At 42.2% G+C, this 25,520-nt stretch overlaps 1 pseudogene; it reads left to right on the top strand.

Annotated features, from left to right (window-relative positions):
* LOC110257958 (heat shock transcription factor, Y-linked-like) overlaps nucleotides 1-25,520 on the top strand; it is a 97,508-nt pseudogene that overhangs the window by 31,480 nt on the left and 40,508 nt on the right.

Genomic DNA, 25,520 nt, shown 5'->3' with positions numbered 1-25,520 from the left:
CTTAATAGGGACACTATGAGTGATTTTAGATCATTCTCTGCTTTCCTTTTTACATCTGCACCTCTGGCATATGGAAGTTCAAGTCTTAGGGGTTGTATCAGTGCTTTGGTTATAAGCTCACACCACAGCCGTTGCAGCTCTGGGTCTGAACTTGATTATGCCACCTCTCTCATAACTTATGTCAATGCTGGGTCATTAACCAACTAAGCAAGACTGGAAATCAAGCCTGCATCCTCAAAGACACCACGGGGGCCTTAATGTGAACCTAGCCACAATAGGAACTCCCAGATTTTTCTTTTCTTATACCTGCATTCAATGCTGTAAATGTCTCTTGATGTATTGATTACACCACATATAGCAAGTAAAAATATAAATGTAGTTTTTTACAATATTTCTTCAGTTTCTACTGTAGTGCAAAGAGGCAAGCCACACAACACACCCATTTTATTTTTGCCTTTATTGTCATGATTTTAGGTGGTGGGTAAAACAAGACGTTGCCATGATTGATGTCAAAGACCATTTTGCCTATGCTTTCCTCTAGCAGTTTTATGGTATCTGGCCTTATATTTAGGTCTCTAATCCATCCTGTGTTTACTTTTATGTGTGGTTTTCGAAGATGTTGTAATCTCATTCTCTTAAATTGTTGCCCAGATTTCCTAGCACCATTTATTGAAGACATTGCCTTTCCTCCAATCTATGTTTTGACTCCTTTGTGGATCGTAGCTTCTTGGGTTTCTTTCTGGGTTTTCGAACCTAGTCCATTGATCTATATTTCTGTTTGTGCGATTGTGCCATACTGGTTTGATTATTGTGTCTCAGCAGTATACTCTGAAATCAGGCAGCCTGATTCTGCTAGCTCCATTTTTTTTTTCTATGCTACATTGGCTATTTGAGATCTTGTGTGTTTCTACGCAAATTTTGTAATTTTTTCCTAGATCTGTGAAGAATGTAACTTGCAGTTAGATAGGGATTACACTGAAGCTTACTATAGGTAGTAGTCTCATTTTGACTGTATTGATTTTTCCCATCTAAGAGCAGGGTATATGTTGGAGACCACTGGACTGCAGAACTCTGTAGAAAGCAAACTTGAGGATGTTCTCCTTGTGGCTCAGCAGAAATGAATCTGACTGGGAAACGAGGGTGGGGTTTGATCCCTGGCCTCGCTCAGTTGGTTAAGCCTCTGGCATTGCTGTGAGCTGTGGTGTACTGCAAAAGTTGTGCTTTTGTTTATTAGGCTGGTGTTTGCAGATATGGTGAGATAACCTGTCTTGTTAGGTGAAATGAGTACAGTGAACTTTTCCTTCCAAATTCTGCAGAGGTCGCTTGGTGAATATCTACGTGGCTGGGACAGAGTTTGTGGTTAGTTTACATGGCTGGTGGCTGTGGAAATTATGCTCAGATGTCTTCTCTGGCTTCTGCAGAGACTATGGCTTGGCTGGCTGAATGGTTATAGTAGAAGTTCTGGTTTGACTTCCTGATCAGGCTAGTGGAAGTTGTGATCAGGCCCGCTGGCTGGTTACTATAGAGACTGAGGTCCAACCTCCCAGTCCAATTACTACCAAAATATGGTCAGCCTTCATCATGTGATGACTACAGAGGTTTTGGTTTTGGTGCTTACCCTGGTGGCTGCACAGGTGGTGATTAATCTTGCTGGTCCAGTGGTTATAAAGAGATTGTGTTGGGATTTCCTGAAAGAATATGGCAGAAGTAATTGTTACACTGTAATCTTGTGAAGAATTTGCAGTTTGGCTTTATGCATGTTTGCTGCGTTGAGTGTGGTTGTCTCTCTGCCTAGTTGCTGAGGAGGTGGTTGTTTCCAAGCCAGCTACCACAAAGGTCTTAGGATTACTGAACTGCATCCTGAGGTAAGTGGTCAGTGGTGATGTCTCGCTTCCTGGAAGGTTCCTTCCAAGACTGCTTTACTTACTGGATGCTATGATGTTTGTGTTCAGGCTTCCTGAGGGGATTATCCAGATATTGTGGTGTTTCAGAATTCTTTTTTTTTTTTTTTTTTTGAAGTAGACGTTGTAGTTGGTCTCCCAAAACTCTTTCATAGAGGTGTTGAAGGCAGGTTTCCACAATAGGGAAATACCATAAATTCAGGGTTCGTGGTATTTCTGCCTGATCTAATTACTGTAAAGTTTTTGGTTTGCATTCCTTGTTTCCAAAGAGTATAGATTGGTTTCTGGATTGGCTACACACAAATGCAGATTATATTGGACAGAAGAAATTTTCACATAAGAACATCTGGGGAAATCATTCTGGCTTGTATGTGATTCAGTTTAACCATGATGGAGACTAGGAGAGCCACTCGTATAGCCCACTAAACATGTACTTCACACCGACCAGGGTTCTTGGCTCCCTGGTAAATAGAAGTTGATGAGAAGTGAGGCACCAGAAATTCAGGGAAGGCTTTATTGAGCCCTTGAGGAGAAAAAGGAGACTAATAATGTGACAAGTTCCTTTTCTTGCTCCTTGATCAGAGGCAAGCTTGTTTCTTCTCTGGCGGGATAGGGGTAAGTGTGGTGTAAGGTTTGGGTCAGTGGGGTGGTTTAGATTTTCTGTGCACTTCCTCAGTGGTATTGTCCACTATGTATGCCACATAAACTGGTTTTGCACCTGACACCCCGATTTTGATGGAGGGTTGATTTCTTTTATTTTTTTTTTCTTTTCTTTTATTTTTTATTTTATTAAGTTTTATGTTATTTTAATTTTTATTTCATTTTATTTTATTTGCCTTTATGAATCTTCTCATTCATCTTTTTCCCAACTGCCCATGCATGCAGTTATCTGTAATCCTTTATTGTTTTTTTTCTTTCATTGTTCAAGGAGACATTGTTCAAGAGGCAAGCAGCACAACAAAGGATCCCAAGTCCTAGCCTGCCTCATCCCCCCCCCAGGTCATTGTACACCCCTTATTCTTAACTTTGTTCTTAAAGTTTGGACCTGTGGAGTAGGTGTGTCTTATGTTCTCTATACACTGACGGGATAAGTCCCCACTTTTGCCTGCTGGAAGCAGGGTTGCTGTGTGCAGGGCTTCGCCCATCAGTAGGGTAAAGTGTGGAGTGTCTTTCAATAGGCCCTCATACCTTGTTAACCTTTCTCCAAAGGATCCAGTGATGTCCTTTGACTCTAGCAGAGCCAGTGGCTGATGAGGGGTGACAGCATCTCTGTGTTGTCCAGGGGGAGCTTGCAAGCATCCCTCAGGCAGCAGGACATGACAGGGTCCCTGAGTTGAGTTATGGTGAAAGGTTAGCCCCTGGTCCCAAATATGGTCCCATCTTTGGCTCAGGACTCCTAATGCCTTCCCTGACCTCTGTGATTGCAGAGAATTAAGGATTTATCCACATTGGGAAGTCCCCATGCTGTCACTCTCTTCACCTTTGCCTTTAAAGCCTGAACATCCCACTGAAAGTCCCTATTCCATTGAAGGGGGGTCACTTTGCCTTCCCTTTGGAGCCCTATGTAGGGCTTGGCTCTCAGAGTTCCAAATTATATATGGGAGGAGCAGCCACCCTAAGCAAGCCACAGTGTTGCCTCTCTCTGGTTGGAGACAGTAATGCACTAACTGCTGTATTCCATCTATGGCCAGGGCCCATGTGCTTTGGTTAACACAACGCCTCTAGATTGAAACCACTGCTGTGAGACCTGAGACTTGTTTGCAGAGATTTTGCTTTACTTTAATTTTTCATGATTGTTATTATTCCCATTATCATTGGTTTCCAGTGTTCTGCCAGTTTTCTCCTGTAGAGCAAAGGGACCCAGTCTGTCCCTCTTCATTTCTTTTTCTCTCTCTCTCTCTCACACACACACACACACACACACACACACACACACGCGCACATGCACAAACATACACACAATAACACAAAATCACACACCCCCAAACTATTATTCTCACATTACCTCCATCATGTTCTATCAGGCCTGACTAGATAGAGTTCCCTGTGCTAAACAGCAGGATCTCATTGCTTATCCACTCCAAATGCAAAAGTTTGCGCTGCTTAACCCCAGACTTCAAGTCTGTCCCACTCCTCACCCCTCTCCCTTGACTGTCTTATTCTCCGAGTGCATGCATTTCTTTCCTCTAGAATGTTTCATTGGTGCCATTTATTCATTTCCAGATCTGTGCTGTCTTATGGCATTTGTCTCTTCCTTTCTGATGTACTTCACTTAGTATATGCATCTCTAGCTCCATCCATGTTGTTGCAAATGACATTATTTTGTTCTCATGAACTCTAGTTTTCCACTGTGAATATGTACCATATCTTTTTAATGTACCCTTCTGTCAATGGAATTTAGGTTGTTTCTATGTCTTGCATATTGTGAATAGTACTGAAATGAACTTTCCAGTCCATGTATATCTTTCAAGGAAAGAGTTATCTGGATATATGCCCAAGATGGTATCGTTGGGGCATAGGGTAATTCTATACTTAGTTTTCTAATGTACAGCCATACTGATCTGCATAGTGGTTGTAGTGGTTGTCCCAATTTACGTTCCAGCTAACAGTGCAGCTGGGCTCACTTTTCTCCACACCCTCTCCAGAACTTTTTATTTATTGACTTGCTAATGATGGCCATTCTGACAGGTGTGAGGTGGTACTTCACAGTAATTTTGAGTTGCATTTCTCTAAAAATTGTGAGGTCGAGCATTTTTTCGTGTGCCTGTCAGCCATTTGCAGGTATCCTTTGGATAAATATCTTTTCGGGTCTTTTTCCCATTGTTCAACTGGCTGGTAGGTTTTTGCTGTTGTGTTTTATAAGCCATTTATTTCAGAGATTAAGCCCCTTCAGTGGCATCATTTGAAAATATATTTTCTCTCATTCCAATGGTTGTCTTTTTTCATTGTTCCGTTTGCTGTGCAAAAACCTGTCAATTTGATTGAGTCCCTTCTTTATTTTTGCTTTTATTTCTGTTGCCTTTGGAGACTGATGTTGAGAAAAATCATTTTTATTGTTGATGTCAGAGTATGTTTTGCCTCTCTTCTCTTCTAGTCATTTGAGGTGTCCTATCTTATGTTTACATTTTTAAGTGATTTTGAGTTTACTTTTGTACATGGTGTGAGGGTGTATTTCAGTTTCACTGAATTACCAGCAGCTGTCCTGTTTTATCAGCATCCCTTTCTGAAAAGACTGTCTTATTCCCATTTTATATTCTTGCCTCCTTTGTCAAAGATTAATTGAATGCAGGGTTGTGAGTTTATTCCTGGGTTCTCCACGTTGTCCTGTTGGTCTATATGTCTGTTTTGGTGGCACTACCACAGTGTCTTGTTTACTGTGGCTCAGAAAAATTGCCTGATGTCTGGGAGAGTTATTCCTCGTACTTTATTTCCCCCCTTAGTGTTCCATTGCTTATCTGGGTCTTTTATGGTTCCATATAAATTTTTGGATTGTTTGTCCTCGTCCTGTTAAAATAACAGGGGTCTTCTGTTAGCGATGTCATTGAATCTCTAGATTTTATTCCATACTATTGCTTTTTTAATAATATTAATTCTTCCAAACATGGATCATGGGATATCTGTCCCTTTATTTGAATCCTCTTTAATTTCTTTAAGTTTTATGGTTCATCTTATTAATCTTTCAGCTCCTTGGTCAAGCTTATTTCTAGGTCTTTAAATTTTGGGGGTGCAATTTTCAAAATATTCTATTTTTTATTTTTTTAATTTTCTTACTTATTTTGAGTGCAATCAAGTGCAACCAAAATCTGAGTGTCAATTTTGTATCCTGCTACTTTGCCAAATTTGTGGGTCAGTTTGAGTAGTTTTGGTGTGGCCTCCTTAGGATTTTCTATACATTGTGTCATGTCATCTGCATGTAGGGAATATTTTGCCTCTTCTCTTCCAATTTGGATGCCTTTGACTTTTTTGTTTGTCTAATTGCTGTGCCTAGTGTTTCCAATATTATGATGCATAAAAGTGGCCAGAATGGGCCTTCTTCTCTTGTATCAGTGTTTATTGGATAGGCTTTCAGCTCTTTTCCTTTGAGTATTAAGTTTGCTGTGGGTTTGTCCTAAATGGCTTTTGTTGTGTTAAGATATATTTCTCAGATCCCCACTTTGGTAAGAGGTTTGATCGTGAGTGGATGTTGGACTTTATGGAATGCTGTTGCTGCATCTATTGAGAGGATCATGTGGTGTTTTAGTTTTCATATGTTCGTGTACTGTGTGATGTTTTCTGCTGTGAGTATTTTCAACCCTCCTTGCAAACCTGAGACAAAATCCCCTTGGTCATTGTATATGATACTTTTCTGGTCAATGCTTATTTGTCCAAAGGTGTCTGGGTTTCTTTCTGTGTTCTCCATTTTGTTCCATTGTTCTGTCTCGCTGTTTTGTTACCATTACCACACTTTCTTGATGACTGCATCTTTGTAAGATGGCTTGAGGTCTAGGAGCATTTCACCGTTTTGCCTCCTGCTTATTTGTTTTTTTTTTTTTTTTTTTTTTTTTTTCTTTTACTCTCAAGATTGCTTTGGGAAAGCTGGGTCTATTTTGTTCCATGTACATTTTTGGATTGTTTGCTTTCTTTCTGTGAAAAATGTCGTGGGTAATTTGATTTGGATTGCATTGAATCTGTAGATTGCTTTGGGTAGAATGGCCATTTTAACAGCATTAATTTTTCCCATTCAGGAGCGTGGAATATCTTTCCATTTCTCTACATCTTCTTTAATTTCCTTCATTAATGTTTTATAGTTGTCAATCTATAAGTTCTTTACCTCCTAGGTCAGGTTTATTCCAAGGTATTTGATTTTTACCATGCCATTTTTAAAGGTGTAGTATTTTTATGCCTTTCCTAAATTTCCTCATTAGTATACAGAAATGCAACTGATTTCTGAAGGTGAGTCTTATATCCTCCTAGTTTTCTGACTTTGTGGATCCGTTCAAACAGTTTTGAGGTTGAAATATTTGGAATTTTCAAAATGTAGTATCATGTCATCTGCATAGCATGACCGTTTTACACCTCTTTTCTTCTTATTTGTAGGCCCTTAATTACTTTTGTTTGTCTGATTGCTGTGGCTAGGACTTTCAATAATATATTGAAGAGCTGTGGCAAGAATGGGCATCTCTGTCTTGTTCCAAATTTTAGTGGGAAGGATTTCAGCTTTTCTCCATTGAGTACAATATTTGCTGAGGGTGTGTTATATATGACTTTGAATGTGTTCAGGAATGTTCCCTCTATCCAGCTTGGTGAGAGTTTTATTTTGTGTATGGATTTTAGACTCTGTCACACGCTTCTTCTGCATCTTTTGAGACCATCATATGGTTTTTGATGTTTCTATTTTTACTGTGGTGTATGATGTTGATTGATGTACGCATGTTGAACCATCTTTGTGAACCTGGGATGACACCTACCTGGTCGTGGTGTATGAACTTTTTGATGTGTAGTTGGTTTGGGTTGGCTGAAATTTTGTTGAGAGTTTTTGCATCTGTATTCATCAATGATATTGGCCTATAATTTTCTACTTTGGTGGTATGTTTGTCTGGTTTTGGAATTAGGGGAATGCTGGCATCCTCGAATATCTTTGGGATGGTTCCTTCTTACTCCGCATTTTGATAAAAACTTAAGGAGGGTGGGCATCATTTCCCGTGTGTATGTTTGTTAGATTTTGCCTGTGAAGCCGTGTGGTCCTGTACTTTTATTTGTAGGGAGTTTTTTTTTTTTTTTTTGATACAGTTAACTTTATTACTAGGGATCCGTATATTCAGTTGATCTATTTCTTCTTGATTCTGATTTTTCAGGCTGAAAGACTCCAGAACATTGTCCACTTCTTCTACATTGTCAGATTTGTTGGCATATAGTTGTTGCTAACTTTCTCATATGGATTTTTGTTTTTCTGTAGTATCCATTGTGATTTCTCCTTATTCATTTCTTATTTTGTTTATTTGGGTTGTTCCTCTCCCTGTTTCCTGGTGAGCCTAGCCAGAGGTGTGTCAATGTTGTTTACCTTTTAAAGAACCATCTCTTGGATTGGTTGATTTTGTGTATTGTTTCTTTGATTTATTGATTACTCTTTCATCTTTATGATTTCCTTCCTTCTGCTGACTTGATTTTTTGTTGATTCTTCTTTTTCTGATTCACTTAGGTGGTGGGTTAAGTTGTCGGTTTGAGACTTTTCCTTTTTGTAAAAGGAAGTCCTGTGTAACGATGAACTTTCTTCTGAGCACTGCTTTGGTGGCATCCAACAGAATTTGAGTGGTTGTGTCTTCATTTTCATTTGTCTCCAGGTAACTTTTACTTTTCTTCTTGATTTCCTCATTGGCCCATTGGTTTTTTCAGAGCATGTTGTTTTTTCACCATGTAGTAGGTTTTTTTTCTCATTTCCTTCCCTGTGGTTGGTTTCTAGTTTCATGTATTGTGGTCAGTGAAGATACTTGCAATAATTTCTATACTCTTCTATTTGTTGAGCTTAGCTTCGTGCCCCAATATGTGATCAATTTTTGAGATTATTACTTACACACTTAGGAGAACGTGTATTCTGATTTTTTTGGGGTGTAATGTCCTGAAAATGTCGATTAAGTCTATGTTTTCCATTGTGTCCTTTAGGATCTCTGTTGCCTTATGGATTTTCTATCTAGAAGCTTGGTCCATTGATGTGAGTGGGGTGTTAAAGTCTCCCACTGAGATTGTAGTCCCATCAGTTTTTCCTTTTATATCTGTTAATGTTTCCTTCAGCTATCTGGGTGCTTCTATATTTGGGGCATATATGTTGCTGTTTATAACCTCCTCTTCTCGAACAGAGCCTTTAACTATGAAATAGTGTCCTCCTTTGTCTTTCTTTACAGCCTTTGTTTAAATGTCTCTTTTATCTGATGTGAGTATTGCAACTCCTGCTTTCCTCTCTGGTCCACTGGCATCAAATATGTTTTGCGCTCCCCTCACTTTCAATCTATATGTGTCCTCTGTCCTAATGTGAGTCTCCTGCTTGTGGCATATTGAGGGGTTTTGCTCTTTTATCCCATCAGCCACTCTGTGTCCTTTCATTGGAGTGCTCTGTCCATTGGCATTTTATCTGATGATCGATAGATGTTTATTTATTGCCACTTTAAAACTCTTAGTCCAGATGATTCTATTATTCTTCATTCTTTCTTTCTCCTTTTTTTTTTTTTTGGATGGCTGGTCTCCATTTATTTTATGCCTGAGTATCACTGTGTGCCTTAGCCTGATAGGTTGAGTGCTCTCTAATTGCAGTTTCGTTCCTCATCATTTCCCCCTTTATTTTTTTTTTTAATTTACAGAACTGATTTTTGTATTGCTGTAGTCTTTCAGCTTTTGTTTGTTGGAGAAACACTTTATTTCCCCTTCTATTTTAAATGGTATTCTTGCTGGATAGAGTATTCCACGTTGCATAATTTTTTTTTTCCTTTCAGTCCTTTAAATATCTCTTGCCATTCCCTCCTGGCCTGTAGAGTTTCTGTGAAGAAATCAGCTGATAGCCTTATGGGGGTTCGCTTTTAATTGACATTTTGCTTTTCTCTCTCTGCCTTTAGAATCCTCTCTTTATCTTTAATTTTTGCCATTGTTATTATATGTCTTGGTGTGGTTCTATTTGGGTTCAAGTAGTTGGGGCCTTCTGTGCTTCTTGTATCTTGAAGTCAGAATCCTTTAGATTTAGAAAGCTTCCAGGGGTAATTTTTTGAACTATATTTTCAACCCCCTCTTGTTGTTCTTCTCCTTCTGGAATTCCTACTACGCAAAGATTGGCCCATTTTCTATTATACCGTAAGTCTCATATGGCTTTCATCTTTTTCCATTTGGTTTTCCTTCTGCTCTCCTGTTTGGCTGATTGCCATTGTTCTATCTTCCACATCCCTAATTCATTCCTCAGCGTTATTCATTCTGGTCCTCACTGTCCTTAGCTCCATTTGTATCTCTGCAAATGAATTTTTTGGATTTGCTTGGCTCCTCTTTATGTTTTCTCATAGCATTCTGAGGGCGTCTGCATTCCTGTTCATATCTTGTCTTCATTCCTTCAGTCTTTTCACTGTCTCCCTTTTGAACTCCAAGTCTGACAGACAGCTTCAGTGTTGAAGATTTTAGGTGAATTCTCCCATTGTGTAAACTGGGAATGTTTTCTGAGCTTCCTCATCTTGCTTGTGTTTTCCATTTTCTGTGAATTTGGGGAAGCCAAAATGTAGTTTGGCACAGTTGAGGCTGCACCGCATTGGTGGAGCACTTCAGCAGGGCATGCATTGTGTGCTGGGTCACACTGCTGAGCCTAGGTTCTTCCCATTGCCAGGCATGTTTGGGCATTGTGCACCATCCTGAGGGAAGTTGGGGCTGGATGATATGGGATGTGGTTGAGGCACAGCCCTGCAGTTGGGCAGGGCTTTCCCAGGTGCTCAGCGGCAGCAGAGTGCATCCTGCGGGCATGCGGTGCTTTTCGGTGTGCTCAGCTTATCAGTTGCCAAGGGTGGGTGGGGCTGGCCTCCTTGCTCTGTGGCAGAAAGTTGCTTCCTGAGGGTGGGCAGGACCAGGCAGTTCACTCCATGGCAGAGGGCCCTGCCCGAAGGTGGATGGGCCTGGCAGGTGTGCACCATGGTGGAGGTGAACTTCCCACATGTGCCTGGGGATTGCTGGGGCATGCCATTCAGCAGAGCACTTCCCAAAGGGGGGCAGTCCTGGCCTGGTTGCGCCATGGCAGGAGGGTTCTTCCCAAAGGCTAGTGGAGCTGGCCAGGGCTTGCCACATTGGAGTTGCCCTCCCTGCACATGGGCGGGGCTTGCCCTGGTGCTCCATGGCAGTGGGATGCTTCTTGAGTGTGGGCAGTGCTGGCCAGCTCGCTCTGCAGTGGAGAGAGCTTCCCAAGTGTGGGTGGGGCTGGCAGGTGCCCATGGAGGTGGAGGTGCATTTCCCATGGCTAGCTGGGGCTTTCTGGGGCAACCTGTAGCAGTGGAGCACTTCCCAAGGGTGGACAGGGCTGGCCGAGTTGCCCCATGGCAGCAGGGCACTTCCCAAGGGTAGGCAGGGCTGGCCAGTTTCCACTGTGGTCGTGGTGCATTTCCCAATGTGGTGAGGAGTTTCCCAGGGCATGTCAGGGCAGTGGGGCACTTCGCATAGCTGGGCATAATTCCAGACATAAGTTCTTCCAATACGTTTTCAATAATCTTTTCTTTTACTTCTCCTTCTGGAATTCCTACTATGCACAGATTGGCCCACTTTATGTTATCCCATAGGTCTCTTATATTGCTTTCAGGGTTTTTTCATTTGGTGTTCTGTCTGCTGTCCTATTTGGGTGATTTGCTTTCTTCTATCTTCCACATCACTGATAAGTTCCCCTGCATTATTCCTTCCAGCCCTTACTGCCCTTAGCTCATATTGTTGGTCTGCAAATGAACTTTCTAGATTTTCATGGCTCCTCCTTATGTTTTCTATTTCTTTTCTGAGGGAGTCTGTGTTACAGTGCTTATCTTCTCTGAATCTCTTTAGTACTTTCACTCTGCATTTTGAACTCAAAGTCTGTCAGACTGTTTGAGTGTTGAAGGTTTTAGGTGAATTCTCCTGTTGCATAAACTGGGAATGTTTGCTGAGCTTCTTCATCTTGCTTGTGTTTTCCCTTTACTGTGAACTTGGGGAAGCCAAAGTGTAGTTTGGCACAGTCAGGGCACATGGTGGTGGTTGGGCTCTTCCTGAGGGCATGCAAGGCTGGCCGGGTCCCACCACCGTGGCTAGGTGCTTCCTGTGGGCAGTCAGTGTGGCTGGGTTGTGCTGCTATGGTGGGGAGCTTCCGTAGGCTGGGTGGGGCTGGCCAGAGTGTTCTGCCTTGGCAGTTCACTTCTTGAAGCCAGGTAGGGCTTGATGGGTTTTGCCACAAGATTGGAGGGCTTCCTGAGGGCATGCAGGGCTGGCCAGTGCCTGTCATGGTGGAAGTGCACTACTCCTAGGCTGGTGGGTCTGGTTGGTGTACGTACCATTGTTGGTGCCCTTCCTGCAGCCAGGGGCAGCTGCCTGTGGTTCTCTCCAGCAGTGGAGGGCTTCCCAAGGGGGGGGAGGGCTGGCCAATGCATGCCTTGGATGACGTTCACTCCCCATGGCCGGGAGGGTCTTGCCCTAGTGGTCAACAGCAGTAGGGGGCTTCCCGAGGGTGGCGGTGCTGGCTCTCTCACGCTGTGTCAGCAGAGCCCTTCCCAAGGGTGGGCAGGGCTGGCCTGTTCCTGCTGCTGTGGTGGTGAACTTCCTGACTTGGGGAGGAGGTTGCTGGGGTGCACCAGGGCAGTGGGACACTTCCTGTGGGTGGAACACCAAGGAGGTGGTTGCCTTCCCATGGGTAGTGGGCCCAGTCCACTGCAGAAGGAATGTGGCTTCTCCCCGGGCATGCCCGTGGTGGAAGAGGGGGATGTGCTGGGAATGCCCTCTGTGCTCTACTAGCTGTTGTGCAAGTGAAAATGCTGTGGAGCAAGGCGTATTCTCTGGTGGCCCACACATCCTGCTCTCCCCTCCCCAACAATGGTGCAATGTCTCTCCTGCAGGCCCAGACCTTCTCCTGGGTTCCCTCTCTTGTGACTTTCCAGTCCCCAGCCTTTAGCACTTTGCAACCCTTCACCCCTGGGGCACCACTTCCTCATCTCTTATGCTGTCTCCACACCACCAATCCCAGCCTGCTCCCAGGAACTCACCTCCAAAGCCTAGGGCTTGGCACCCAGTCCCCACCAAAGCGTCTCAGTCTTTGGGACCTGTGCCAGCGGTTCTGATGATCTGTGTGGCTCTCACACTGCCTCTCAGTCCTCTAACCTGCTGATGCACTTTTCGTGGAGATCCCTTGGACTCAGCTGATCTTTCCGCAGGTTCGGTGAGTTTCCAGGGTGTGGGTTCCCTTTCTCTTTCACCATTCCCTCTCAGGAGTCCAGTCCTGATGCCCCTTCTCTCTCTCTCCTCTTTTCTGTTGCTTTATGCAGTTGTGTCAAGAGATTCTTCCCATTTTTGGAGGTTTCAGCTCTTCTGCCAGCGTTCAGTTGCTGTTCTGTGTGAGTCATTTTACATGTAGATGTGTATTTTTTGTTGCATCTGTGGGAGAGGTGAACAAATCCCCCTACTCTTTCACCATCTGGGATCTCTAAAATTGTGTCCTTCTTTATCTTTCTCTATGGCCTTTGTTTGATTCAATATCTATTTTTTCTACTATGTGTATCACAACTCCTGCTTTCCTGTCTTGACCATTGAAATATGATGTCCCATTCTCTCACATTCAGTCTATACGTGTTCTTTGCTCTAAAGGGAGTCTCTTGCAGACAGCAGGTTGTATGTTTTTGCTTTTTGATCCAATCTGCTGCTCTGTGTCTATTGATCAGAGTATTCAGTCCATTGACCCTTAAGGTAATTATTGAGAAACATGTATTTATTCCCATGTTAAACCTTGCTTTTCAGTTGATTCGTTGTATTACCTTGGTTTTTTTTTTCTCTTTCTGTTTTTTTTTTTGATGATTTCCATTTATTTTATGCTTGGATACATTTCGTTTTAGTTTTCATGAATGTAATGTTTGGTTTGATTTGTGGTTTCCCTGGTTTTCAAGTAGGTTAACCACTTCCTACATCTGCTTGCTTTAGCCTGGTAGTCATATAGGCTGCAACACGATATTTAAAAATAGGTGTCTATATTTTCATACTTCCTTACCTACACTCTATGCTTTTGAATTTCTTCTTTGAGATCTTCGAGTTTGTCCTTTTGGTGTTCCTTGTGTTTCTCATCACTTTTCGAGTAGATTTTTGTTTGTTTGTTTGTTTTGGTGATGTATGCTGGCTGATTTAAGTGACTGCTTTCCAATCTGTATATGTTCTGTCTTCTTTTTTCTCCTTCTTCTTCTTCTTCTCCTTCTTCTTCTTCTTCTTTTAGCCATTTCTGTATTTTTTTAGAATGGGTTTAGTATTGGTGTACTCGTTTAGCTTTTGTTTGTTGGAGAAATTCTCTGTTTCCCTTTCCAGTTCAAATGATACTCAATAAATAAATAAAACATACATAAATGAATAAATAAATAATGATAGTCTTGCTGGGAAGAGTATTCTAGGCTACAGAGTTTTTCCTTTTGGAATTTTGTATATAGCTTACCAATTTTTTCAGGCCTGTAGTGTTTCTGTAGTGGAATTAGGTGATTTGCGGGTTCTCTTGTAGTTAATGTGATGTATTTCTCTTGCTGCCTTTAGAATCCTCTCTTTATCTTTGCCATTTTCATTATAGTAGGTCTAGGTGTGGGCATATTTGTGTTCAGCCTGTTTTGTGCCTTCTGTGATTACTGTATTTTGATACCTGTTTCCTTTAGTTTGGGAAAATTTTGAGATATAATTTCTTCCAATATATTTCCAATCCACTTTTCTTTTTCTTCTGCTTCTTGAATTGCTGTAATGCATAGATGGACCCCTGTTATGCTACCCCATAGATCTCTTATGTTGCTTTCATGTGTTTTCATGTAGTTTTCTGCCTGCTGTCCTGATTGGGTGATTTCCATTATGCTATCTTCCATGTCACTAATTCATTCCTCTGCACTCTTCACTCTGCCCTTTAGTGCCTTTAGCCCAGTTTGGCTATCTGCAAAAGACTTTTCTAATTTTTCCCTATTTTCCCCTAAATTTCCTTATTCCTCTTGAAAGTAATCGGCATGACTGTTTGTAATGTGCTCGTAAGTCCCTGATATTCAGCCTTCATTCCTTCAGTACATATTTATCTACCCCTTTTGAACTCAGGGTCTTTTGGCCTACAGAGGTCTGTTGCATTGTTTCTGCTTCACATGAAATCTCCTGTACCTTATGTGGGAATTGTTCCTGGGCTTCTTCACCGTCTCCATGATTTTCTTTTTCTGTGAGTTTGGGGAAGTCAAACTCTAGTCTTGGAGGGTTACTTCTAGGCAAGAGCAACCCTTTGTATTTTGTGGGGTGTTACCATTTATTTGGGGCATGGAGGATTCCATTCTTGCTGGCTCAATCTTGGGAGTGAGCAGGCCATTATCCCGAGGGTGCGGAGTGTATTTCCAGGGAGAGGGAGGTAGTGGGTAGGGCTGGTAGTGCCTTCTTGCTGGGGTCTTAGCAGCAGCAAGTACATGCAGGGAGGTGGCACAGGCTACTCCTTGTTTCAAGGCCTTGGGAGTGATAATGAGCTTTTTGCAGAATCATGAGGTGCCCAGAGCATTTGGTAGTGGCAGTGGCAGTGGCAGTGGCAGTGGCATGGTTTGTGAGTTCCCAGAGAAATTGGAGCAGAAACAGGTAGTGTTTGGTCACAATGACCTCTTCTGAGGTGCCCTCTGTGGTGATTAGGGCCACAAGGGGTGCCTGTTCCTGGACCCCTAGTGGTAGCAGGCCATGCACACCTCTGGTGGTTTGCCCCCCCAACTGAGGACCCTTATAAGAAGCAGCCTGTCCCTCTTAGCCCACACAGGAGGTGGTACACCACTGCTCCTAGTTACACGGTCTTGGCAAAGGACAGTGTTCAACCTTCTGGGTGCTTCTTCCGTGCAACTGTCAGAGCATTTGGCACTGACAGTTGCAGGGCGGTTATATGGCCAGGGTGTTGACAGCAATACTGAGTGGTGCTCAGTTGTAGTGCCCGCTCTGATTTCTGACCTCTGAGGTGACTGTGGTCAGAGATTGGACCTGATCACACACCCCTACCGGTGGCAGGCCTTGACTCCCTGTGGTTTCTGAGATGACTGCTTTGGGTTGTCCCCACTGCCTGTAGATCACTCAGGAGGCACCACATCTCACTTACCCACTTGATGCCCATAGCCCCCACCAGAAGGATCTGGACACCTATAGCCAGCACAAGAAGTGTCCAGGCTTCTGTAGCACAAGCAAGTGGCTTCTTGCCACCTGTGGCCTGCACCAGGTGCACCCTGCCCTCTGAAAGCCTGTGCACGTGTGAGCAGGGAGATTCCTTTGGCATCTGCCCCTCCTCCTTTTCCCCTCTGCAACAATGGCACCTTGCTTTTTAAGACAAAGTGGGGTCCTTTCTACTCCAAGGATGGCTCTGAGGTGACTCTTGGTATGATTGAAAATAATTCTTCTGAATGTTCTCCAGAATGACAGTAAAAGAGAAACATAAGAAGCTGCTAAGTCAAATAGATTCTATATCTTTAAGGGACCTGTTCACCTGGCTGAGGTTTGGTGTTAAAGGCCAGCATTTGTATTTAAGCCTATCTTTGTGTAAAAGAAGAAAGCAACCTCTACGTGTGAATCGGGACATATAAAGGGGTGGAGATAAAGGCAGAAATAACCTAGATCAGTTTGAGGATTTTAGAGAAAATGACACCCACATTTTTTTTCTACTACTTTTTTTTGTAGATGTTTCACTGATGAACTACCACCCTGTGGTGACAGTGATACCATCTCTGATGATGTCATGTGGACATTGTTGTTGCTCTTATGGTGTAAATTATGGTCATGGTTCATGGATAAGATAAAATATCTTATCGTTTGGAGTGTGAAATGTACTTTTTAAGTAATTGTATACCTTTTTTTGTGTGTTTTGAGGGCCACCCCTGTGGCATATGGGCAATCCCAGTCAGGGTCAAAGCAGAGCTCTGTCTGCTGCCTTACATTGCTGTAGCAATGCTGGGACTGAGCCACATCTTTAACTTACATCACAGCTCAGGGCAACTCTGGGGCTTTAAACCACAGAGCGAGGGCAGGGGGTGAAGCTGCTTCCTCATGGACACTAGTTAGGTGTGTTAACCTCTTTGCCATCATGGGAACTCAATGGAATTTATTGATTTATTTTTTCTTTGCAATGAAGACAATCTTGTCAACTAATATCCAATTTCCATTTGAAGTAACAGATAGACTATAATGCAGCTGAGAAAACACTACGTAAATACTATGTATTTTCCCTTTCCAAATTGACTTTTATTTGCCCCTTTTTCCACACCCTCATAATTGAGACCCCCATTCAATACAACTTGGACTATTTCAGAAATCTCTTGGCAGCTATTCTCTATTTCCTTAGTTCCATTTTCCTTTTTGAAACAGTTACAGCTAGGGGACATGTCAAATGCTCCTCTCTAATTATCAAACATTTCAAATATTAAAAAACGGCAAAATAATCTGCCATTGAAAACAATTAAAACGACAAAAGGACAACCTGCAATGGGAGACAATTATTTCAGATGATGCAACCAATAAGGGCTCAATCTCTAAAATCTACAAACAACCTATACACCTCAACAACAAAACAGCCAATTACTCAGTGGAAACATGGGAAAGAGACCTGCATAGACATTTCTCCAAAGAGAATATACAGAGGGCCAACAAGCACATAAAGAAATTCTCAACATCACTGTTTATTAGAGAAATGCAAATCTACACTACTATGAGGTATCACTTCACACTGGACAGAATGGCCGTCATTAACAAGTCCACACATGAGAAAACGCTAGAGAGGGTATGGAGAAAAAAAACTCTCTTACACTGTGGGAGGAGTGTAAATTGTTACAACCGCTATGGAAACACTTCAGAAAACTAAATATAGAACTAGCATGTCACGCAGCAATCCCACTCTTGGGCATACACCTGGGGAAAAAAAAAATTTCCATGAAAACTTTATGTGCGCATGTATGTCCAATGCAGCACTATTCACAAGAGGAAAGACATGGAAATAACCTAAGTGACCGTTGGAAAGAATGGATTAAGGGATGTTGTATATATACACAATGCAACACCACTCAGCCGTAAGAAAAGAACAGAATAATGCCATTTGCAGCAACACGGCTGGAACTGGAGACTCTCCTACTAAGTGAAGTAAGCCAGAAGGAGGAAGGCAAGCACAATATGACATCACTTATGTGTGGAATGTGATATATGGCACAACTGAAACTTTCCACAGGAAAGACACACATGGATTTGGACAACAGGGTTTTGGTTGCCAAGGGGGAGTGTGCAGGATTGTGATGGACTGGGATTCGGGGGTTGAAAATGCAAACTATTGCATGTGGAGTGGGTATGTAATGAGGTCATGCTGTATAGCAATGGGAACTATCTCTAGTCACTTTTGATGCAGCATAATGTGAAACAAAGGATATGTATGTGTGTGGGTGTGCGTCTTGGGTGGGTGGGTCTGTGACGGGGCCACTTTGCGGCACAGTATGAAAGTGATAGAACACAGTAAACCAGCTATGATGGAAAAATCATTTTAGAAAAAGAAATGCAGCATCCTGTTACTCTTAACTGTGTCAAAAGTAAAGAAATTGAAGCTATGAAGATGAACATACAAGTTTATTGCTGAAATAACAGAATTGCAGGAATTTGGTGACATTTGCCAGCATAAATGTTCATCTTCACTCTCCTGCATAACCTATAGTCCTTTGATAGGTCAGTGGTAATTAGGGTGATGTTCAGATACGGAAGAGGACTGAGGGTTTGGCCTTGAAAGCGAGGCAACAGATGTGTCAGTGGCCATTGGCATTGGGAACCATGGATGGGCTGCTGGTTGCGGGTTAGACAGAGGGCCCTCAGTTGGTGATATATTCTGGTATCTGGTTGGCAAAGGAGAAGGCTCCACCCTCAGTCCAAAATAACCACTTGGGAAGTTAGAAATAAGGTGGTACTGAGAAATGGACGTGGTAGTTGTAATGAAATTCACGATGTGGCCACTTGCTGGAGAGTAGCTGCTTTGTGAGTGCATGTGAAACGTGGTCAACTGACTAAAAAGAGCATGTTGAGCCATGACAATTTGTCCTGGTGGCCTGACTGATGGTGATGATTGAGAAGAAAGACCACTTCTAGTTGCGGTAGTTGTATTAGAAATTCTCTGGCTCATAGAAGGCCATCTTATTAAAGGCACATTTAGGTTTGTAGAGGTTGAAAATGCATCTTCTCCATGAGTTTGTGCAGCCACATCAGAATTATGGTTATCCACATTACCCCCTGTTCTAGAGCGCTTCTTGCTGCAGCCTTGAAGTAGAGAAGCCGATACTGGAGAAGCATTTTTCACCCTGACTCTTCTTTTCATCCTCACCAACAGATGGGGACAGCCTCGTTTAAAATTTGGATTATGGTAGAACTGCAGCTAAAACCAAAAGAGAAAGGTATTTAGTGACCTTTTAAACAAAGATACGAGGACAAAGAATCCATAAAAATCTGACTTGTTTCATCACACAGAGTTAATGTCAGGAAATAATACTCATCTATTACTAACATTTTCAAAAATTTATGTAGTGGGAACAGGCAATTATGGTCCTTAAATAAAAATGCCTGGTGCATTTACAGTAACAGTATGAGGTTCAGGGGCTTGTATTGGGTGAGGTTCATTGAGAAGGCTCCAGGTGGCTAGGAAATTTCTCTATCACCCCAAATATTTTATGACCAAGTGGCCTTCAACTTAAAACTGTAGCAGTACTTCATCCCACCTTCAAGGTCTACTATGACCCTATATGCATCAACATATTTGCAGATGTCCCTCTGTAAGTAATAACTGGACATTTCATAATACCTTGTTCCAAGCAGAGACTTCATTATCTTCTGCCAGAATGTTGGCTAGTGAGGCAGGTCTTTGAAAATTCCTTCACAATTTAGTAAATCCATAAAGGTTAAGCTGTCGAACTAAGCTTTTCATACTCTCAGTTTCAAAAATTCTGAAGGGAGCCTTTCTCTCCAGAACTTCTTTCTTGAAGCGTTCTTCATTAATCACGATCGAGGTTCCATTTTCATCCCACCAAATGGACTTAAATCGATCACTTTCAACAATTTCCCAAAGTTTTCTGGGAAAGGGCAGAGGAGGAAAATCATTATCTCCATCTGGTTCAGAGGCACACAATGTGTGGCATGGCTCTTTCATCAGGGAGCCCTCAGACAAAGCCTGGAAAGCTTTTTCTTCAATCTGAGACCTCAAGTCCAAGTCCCCAGTGATTGAGTTATCACACCATGGAGATGTAGTGGAGGAATCTGAACCAGTTGGTGCATCTTTAGGAGACACAGGTTGAATTTCTGAAGGAGCATGTGCCATCTCAGATAAATTTCTCTTCAGCTACTTTTCTCACCTGCATGGCTTTTGAACTCTGCAGTTTTAAATGCTGCTTTGGTAAGCCTACACAGATAAACTATCCAATCCATCACAATGGTTGCCAGCCTGAGTAGCTGTGACATCACAAGACTGTAGTCTCCTAGCAATCTGAGCATCACCTTCAGTCAGGGTTTACTTCTCTATGAAATTAGCCCAGTTAATATAAAATATGAGCTCCGTACTTGAACAGTAACCCAAAGAGAGAAAAAAAAATGAGATCAGCAAATGAGATCCTATTCCAATGGAATCTTTTTAATAAAAAATCACATAAATAAATAAATCCATTTCATCCCTGAAGTAAACGCAAGTTCTCTCTTGTGCACATAAGCACTTGTGCCTGTTATGTAAGGCATTGTAAATAGAAGAAAAAAAAAACAATGTCAAATTGAAACAAAAGTTATGCAGCTCTTGAGAGTGTATAACTAGAAGCTGTGCAGTATTTATATTCAGAAAAACATAGCCAGTGTTCTATGGTGGCTAGCTTGTTACAAAAGTGTTCTGATCTCTGCTGTGCTATGGGTTCAATCCCTGGCCTGGGAACTTCTGCATGCCCCACGTAAAGTCCAAAAAATAAAAAGACAAAAAGAAAAGAAAAAAGAAACAAATACACAATCAAAAACAAAACAAAACAAAACAAACCATGACCTTTGTCACTAACCAAGACATGGAAGGGCCCTGGGCACCAGGCAAAATATCTATAGCCATAGAGACAAAAAAAGATTGATGGTTGCTTGTGTTAGGAGAGGAAATGTGGGGAAGTACCATCCAAAGGTTATGAGATTTCATTGCGGATTGATACAATGAGAACTGAGGAATGATGGGTGTACCACTTTCTGAAGATTATATATGCCCTTGAACTGAACACTCTAAAACTTATACCATAATGTTGTCACATTGTTAAAAACTGACTGTGATCTGGTATCACTGATTTTATTATATCGAGTTTTCTGTGTATCCTACGCAAGTAGTCTGTGTGTTAAACAATATTCCAAACATTTTCCGTTAGGTTGTTGAGGGAGGAAGGCACAAGACCAAATAGTACACAAGAGGGATTTATTAGGGTCTCTGAGGGGGCTGGGCAGAGCCCACGATGGCATCAGCCTTGACTGCAAGGAGGTGTTAGGCTTATAAAGCATCTGTGGTGGGAGTCTGTGGTTGGAGTCCACGGTGGGACCTTGCGGCAGGGAAAATGGAGAAGAAAGGGAAGGTCAAGGGAGGTGTAGGGACTCAAGTCCCATGACAGAGCACAGTTAATCCTTGTAGGCAGTTAGTCTGTGCAGGCAGTTGCTTCCCACAGGTCCTCGTTTCTTGCTGCCCAACTTGCACTTCCACATTCTGGGAGGGGTGTCCACAGCAAGTCTCTCATGTGAGCAGCAATAGTTGGGGTGTATGGCAGTCTGTCTCCATCCTCCTGGGATCCTCTCATTCAAGCCTTCCATTATATGGGATAGGGATGAATGTCTACTCTTCTCTCTCTGCTTCCTGCTGGCCTGGGGTGAGGAGTACTTGTGGATGGACATGGTATATGCTACCATAGAGGATGGGAAGCAAGGAAAAATAAGATTAAACATGGGTTGATACCAGTATTGTTGAAGGAGGAGTGTAGTTTCATCTGAGTAGGTTTTAACACGTGATGTGGTATTAACACGTAAATCACAGGAACTATTGGTCATAATACATGTTGTCTCCTTTCTGTTGCTATAAGAGAAGACCTTGAAAATATAAGGTTGTCGCTGCCAGCTGATGCTGCTTTGAGAACAGCTGGTGTCATCACGTCTGACAGGGCACATAAACCCTAAGTTCTTGGCAATACAAGGGATTGCCTAAAATTACTTCCATAAGATTTCCTAGTCTTCCTTGGATGTCTGACCCACAGCTACTCCATTCTGCCTTTTCTCCCTTTTGGCCCATGCAGTTGCCATGGTCAATGATCTCTGTATTTCTAGATGAGAGAAGATGCAAGAATTTGGGCCCATAGATATCCTCACCTGAAATCGGTCTGAAGGCCTGTGCCTCACCCCTGGTCTCCTCGCTGAGCTCTGCTCAGCAGGAGCTGCAGGTCAACAGCTGCTGTGCCTCAAGTTTTCCTGCACGGAGAGCCTCTAGGCAAGTGCTAACTTGAGGTCACAGTTGGCCATACTCTCCCATGGTCGGACATTTGACCGTAGTTTGGGGAGGCATTTCATGACCATTTCATCTCACAGTGCCAGCAATGAACATTGCTAGGTCTGGCAATGATGTCACAGATAGGCCACTCAATGTGCTAGTCCTGGACAAAGCCATACTAGGAGTAGCCAAAAGTCTCTGGACCACCCATCTTCCTCGTCTATTATGGTCCAGGAAAATATTCCCTCTTGCTGCATGTTCCCATATCTAGAGACCACTGATCTCATATGGAACTATATATCATTTTCAGTGACTCAGTTACACTTCTGGAAATGCAAGAAATAGCAATTTTGTGGAGACAGTGAATAAAACATAAACCTAGAGACTCTCATGCTGAGAGAAGGAAGTCAGAAAGAGAAAGACAAACACCACATGATAACCCTTATATCTGGTGTCTATTTTAGAGCACAAGTGAAGCTTTCCACAGAAGAGAAAAACATGGATTTTGAGAATAGACTTGTGGTTTCCAGGGGGAGGGGGACTGGGACAGAGTGGGATTGAGTGGGAGCTTGGAGTTCATTGAGGCAGTCTCTTGCCTTCGGAATGGATAAGCAGTGAGATCCTGCTGTGTAGCCCTGGGAACTATGTCTCCTTACTTGTAATGGAGCAAGATAATATGAGAAAATAATATAAACATGTCTGTGTACCTGGCTCACCATGCTGTGCAGTAGAAAATATAGCAATATATTGGTGGCAATAAAAAAACAACTTAACCTATTCTGATAAGGAGTGGAAAAACATAAGAAAATATTTGTGGCCTCTTAAAAATTATGTGGAAAGCAGTATTCATAAAGTCATAAATGAAAATTGAAAAGCTTCACACAAAACAGCCCTGTTTTATTGCTGTTCAGCTGGATTAGTCTGTTCCTTCTCTTTAAAGGAAATTTCATTCTGACTTGTCCACTCAGCTGTACTCCCCAGTGTTCTTAGGCTGGTTATCCCTTGACAGTTTAAACATTCCCAACACAAGGGAGCCTTTAAATTTCGATTAATGTAGCCCAGGAGAGTTATGTCACTTGGCTAAAGTCTTACCTGCTGATTGAGCTTGAGTAACAGTTGAAGGAAACATAATTGTGCCCTTGTGAGAGCAGGTATTAGTTGGACAGATGAGGGGATCCCACCTAGGAATATCACTGAGAAGAGCCTTGGAGGGGAGAAACCCGCCAAGGTAGATGAGAAGGTCAACAAATGACCATGTGGTCATTGGGGGAGGGCAATGTTGGGATAGTGGCCTCCTTCTGATGGTGACTTCTTTTTGTCCAGGCATTGGTGTTTTTGTTATTAGGGCCTTGTTTTAGGGTGAGTTTGATATCAGTAGTTCTCTCTGTAGACCAGTGCAATGTGGATGTCCTTCTTAAGAGGGAACTAGAGATTTTCAGAGTTATTTTATTCACTTTGCTTGTGCATATGGTACTTAAGTATTCCCGACAAGAGACCTTCCATCTAGGCTGGAGACAACCCTTTAAATGATACTTTCCCAGAATGTATAACCCCCTGGTTATCGTGGGGCATCAGATATTCTCCCAGAGACAGATTGCAGCACTCAGCTTCCCATGCTGAGACTATGTTCTTAGTACCCCCCTTAAACATTGAAATATTGTAACACAGCCTCAAAGAACTATTTGGGAAGTGAGTTTTAGAAAGTGAACCCTAACCTCAAAACACAGAATTAGAGTATGAGTCACAAGATTGTCTCTAAAATGATCCTCATTTTCACCAGATATTGTCAACCCAAAACTGTAGAAGGAATACCCCAAATGGAGAACATATTTTCAAAGCATTTCTTTTCATTAACGGGTTTTCTGGGGAGCCAGGAAGAACCAGGCTGCCTCTTGGATTTCCCACAGTCATGGCTCTTGAATTCACAGCTGTTGCTTACCTATCTTCCCTCCTCTGATTTAGGGGCACACTTTTCCCATGCTGCAAGGTCATCAGGATGGCAAATGTCTGAGAAGGAGGGAGTAAGTTGTGAGCTATATCTTTATAGATTGGGTTCATACCTTTCATCCGACAATTTCTCCCCTGTAACACTGTAATTTACACTTAGGAAATTTGCAAATACACACACACACACGCAGAGCGAGAGAGAGAATGCAAAATTTAAACACCTGGCCAAGTAGAATCTCACTTTATTGTAAAACATTACCTAGTCACTCAACCAACGTAACAAAGGATTTCAAAAGCAAATACAAATTAAAGGCCAATCGATTCATGTAACCTGTTATCAAGAGTATGAACAAGGTAAGGTTAAGAAGGTTCAGAAACCTTTCTTTTAGCAGAGAGGCAGAAACCTAATTCAAGTTTTACACGAGCTTACCTTTAAAGTTAGTTTATTTTTTAGCTTTAAACTCCCAGTCAGTCCCGACCAAGCTTGAAAATCCTGTCCAGTGTCCACTTCGCAGAAATCTTCCATCACTTTCTGTATCCGTATTATTCTGTCTGCTAGCTTTCCATTCAAAATAACAAGCTACACGACAGACTTACTTTCTGTTCCCTTAATAGAATGCAATTCCATTCCTCCTTCCTTCTTTACTGAAAACACAATGTCTACTTTTCTGGATGGACTTTTTATCACTTCTAAAAGTATGTGTTTCCTGGTACAGAACATCACAGCATAGCACCAAAACACCGAAAATAGTCTTAAGTGATGTTGCTGTCCCTTCTTAGTAACTGAAGCCTCAGCATCCGATTTGACTTTTATCAAACCTAGGTGCAATAAGAAAAGCTTCTGCCAATGACTCTGAAGACATGCCCATTTAAGTTAGATCAACCTACTTTAACTTTAATATCAGATGTTAATTTAACACGGAATATTTTCCAGTTCATGTGAATCTAAAATTACCTTACCTTATGTATTTTGAGAGTTCATATAAGAGTTAATTTCCTTCAAGCCAATTAAGTAGAGCTTTTTGATGAAGTAATTTTGGCAAGGCCACACATGCACAACACAAACAACGATACATACAAAACAGGAAGCTCAGATTTCCCATTCCAAAGTCTCAGCCATGAATAAGGTACACCTGTGTGAAACCCATCAGCTGCAAGAGACACTGGCTTCAAACTGGGTCCCTGACAGATGGAACAAATCAAGATCACTTGTCTAGGTGGCTAAGCATCTTTTAATAATGTTTAGAACAAAAGGCATACGATTTCTCCTTGACCCTGAGAATTCAACTTGCAAAATGTACCCCTATTCCTGAAATTTCTATTTCAGAAAGATGGTGGAGCTAAGGCTTCCAGATGTCCAGGCAGAACACCTGCATCTCAAGGACACAGGCAAATTTCTCTTGGGATGACTTTGTTTCCTTGAGGGCAGAAAACTTTTCCCTCAGAACTGAGGAGCCTCTTCCCTGAGTCTTAAAGGCCCTGTCAATTAGTCCAGG

Source organism: Sus scrofa, chromosome Y, assembly GCF_054392235.1.
Source record: "Sus scrofa isolate SSC_HxYL_T2T_F1_AM1 chromosome Y, Sscrofa_HxYL_maternal_Yorkshire_Landrace_v2.0, whole genome shotgun sequence".
NCBI lineage: Eukaryota > Metazoa > Chordata > Mammalia > Artiodactyla > Suidae > Sus > Sus scrofa.
Note: the sequence above shows the minus strand (reverse complement) of the source record. Positions and strands in the feature narration are given on the sequence as shown.